The sequence below is a fragment of the Lissotriton vulgaris genome, chromosome 1_1, assembly GCF_964263255.1.
Source record: "Lissotriton vulgaris chromosome 1_1, aLisVul1.2, whole genome shotgun sequence".
Taxonomy (NCBI): domain Eukaryota; kingdom Metazoa; phylum Chordata; class Amphibia; order Caudata; family Salamandridae; genus Lissotriton; species Lissotriton vulgaris.
In genome coordinates, this window is record NC_141685.1 from 8,844,293 (window position 1) to 8,846,925 (window position 2,633).

Consider the following 2,633-nt stretch of genomic DNA (forward strand, 5'->3'; position numbering starts at 1 on the left):
AGCTACTAGTAATATTAAATTTGTAACGACCACAGAGCTTCCCATGCACAAGACACTTCCTGCTAACAAGAAAACTGGGATAAATACCAGTAGTAGCTATGACACCTCTGTGCCTGTCTTGACACCTTCTGTACCCCAAGCTGACTCTACAGGAAGGGACTTGGCACTCGATATCATCTTGATCCCCACTGTGCCAGGTACCCCAGACGATCCCGACAAAATAAAAGAAGTCTTAGACATAGAATGAGTAGCGAGAAAGTGCCAGTTAGATATGCATCGCGTACCCGACTTAAGGCAGACTGGATTAGTAATATCCAGGAGACAGTTGCTTACACCTTCGACCAGCACTCTATGCCTGACTTCCACTCTCAGCGCCCTAGTACGTCAGCAGAGGATAATGAGATACACAATGCATTGTTAGATAACATGTGGTACAGAGACATGAGGGAGGTTGGAAGAAAGGTCACAAATGAGTCCTGCTTTGTATGTTCTCACATTCCACACGCTGTAGGCACAGATAAATTGATCTTTCCTAAAGAAGTCCCACCACCCGCAGCCGAATGTCTTTTACACTGGTTTCTTTGTTGCATACATGGTCAGATACAGCCAAAGTGGATGATGCATTTGTAAATACCACAGAGTGGGATGACAAGTATGTAACATTTAGGGTCATCACCAATCCATTGGAAATTGAAAGGAGAATGGAGGTTTACCGTGATATGAAAGTACCTGCCGACATAATGCAGGATTGGGAACATCACTATAAGAAATTAGGGTACTTCACCTTCCCAACGCCCCCATCCAAATGCCACTCACCTGAACATCACAAATGTAACCACACACATGACACATGCCCTTGTCAGTGGAGACCTATTCTGCACCTGAAGGCCAACATTTATTTTAACAACAAGTGGAATGGTCTACATGACTTAATATGTAAGGCAGCCTCCTTAGGTAGCACAGCTATAGGACAAGAGCACAAACATAACTTAAATGTGGAGATAGAAAGGGAGTGTGCTGAGATATGGGGTAGGGAAACCAGAAGATACACGTCCAGTGAGGGTACACCATACACACAGGAAAAAGAATACAAGCTAAAGTCTCCTCTCCTTTGCTTCCTAGGTAGTGGAACGGTACCTGTGGGCAGGAATGCCAATTACAAGAGCACTAGTCTTAATTCGAACCTGAAGTACGTCACATCCATCCTCATTGGTATCTACTGGATCTGCGGAGAAAATCTGTATCTGCAGTTGCCACCCAATGGCAAGGACTTTGTTCTATCGTGACGATGCATGAATGGCATCTCGTCGTCCCAGCCGCGAACATTTCCCACATCCATGCACACCCAATGGCAGGTGATGTCACCCTGCCCCACCACCGGAAAAGAGAAGTCAAAAAGTACTCCTCAGATGACACATTCCATGAGGTTCCGGAAGATTTCAACGATGCTGAACTTTTCTTTGGGGGAGTTATCCCCATGTTTCAGACCAAAGCCAATGCTCAATGGCTCCAAGTAACGAGATATGAACTGATGCAGCTTGTTAACAACACCCGTGATGGGTTCAACGCCGTGGAAGAAGAACTACGACCTTTGAGACTAATGGTTCTGGAACAACGCTATGTTCTAGACCAGTTAATTGCGATGAATAGTGGTGGATGCGCCAGAATGGGAAAATCGTCCTGCTGTGTCTTCATTTTGGCCGATGATGCTGATAACGGAACACTTACAAAGGCCATTGAGGACTTGGACAATTTGGGGAGACAGATGCCTGAGGATGGAAGTACAGAAGCAGATGTTTTAAGTAATTGGTCCAACTTGGACTGGATGCCTTCATGGCTATCTGCAGTACTAAATTTTATAATGCCTATATTATGTGTGCTTGTAATTGTGTATTTTGGAACACAGATTATGTTGCATTATGTTAGAAGATTAAGGTCTAAGAAAGTTGAGATGAACTGCACAGGTACACACAGGGGACAAGGGGAAGATGTAGAGATAGCAATGTTGAACATAGAGCGTACAATCCCTGACCCTCACTTAGCGCAGGTCCCCTCTGAAAGTCAGTACCTCCCTATGAGACCATGTGTAAGAGATTGGGCCAGAAGAGGATTTAGGAACAACTTCTTCATAAAATAGCCCTGGCCACCCCCATCTCCAGCTAAGTATGCAGTTCATATGATGTTTAATTGGGTTCATATATATGAACCAGAGGGGGGAGTGACAGAGGGAGAAAAATTCACTGCACAGTTACCCAAGCACACTCTTATCACTAGCTAAGCATGAACCCTGTGTAGGCCCTGCTGCTTAGTAGTTATAGGCCTCAGTTACATTGGCCTGAGCACTGCCATTTTCTTTCAGCTTAAAGAGAAGCAGAAAGCAGGTCTGACCCAGACTTCTGCCAGCTCCACTTCTGCGAAGCTCAGCACTCCTGCCCCCACCCCACTGTATGTTAGGTTTACGATCATTAAAGTTCAAGTTCCTTCTTATTCTTGCAACACACCCCGAGCCCCCCACCTAAAAGCTGTGAACGGAGGAAAGGGAAGTTCCCACCACAAGCTGCTTCTCGAGCCTGTCTGATAAATGAGGATAAATGTGGCAAATCCGTATCGCAGACTGGCACAATAACGCATGA

The 2,633-nt window shown here is 45.3% G+C and overlaps 1 pseudogene; it reads left to right on the forward strand.

Annotated features, from left to right (window-relative positions):
- The first annotated feature begins 701 nt into the window (after window positions 1–701).
- On the forward strand, window positions 702–2,132 carry LOC147736948 (syncytin-2-like; annotated as a pseudogene).
- The last annotated feature ends 501 nt before the right edge of the window (window positions 2,133–2,633 follow it).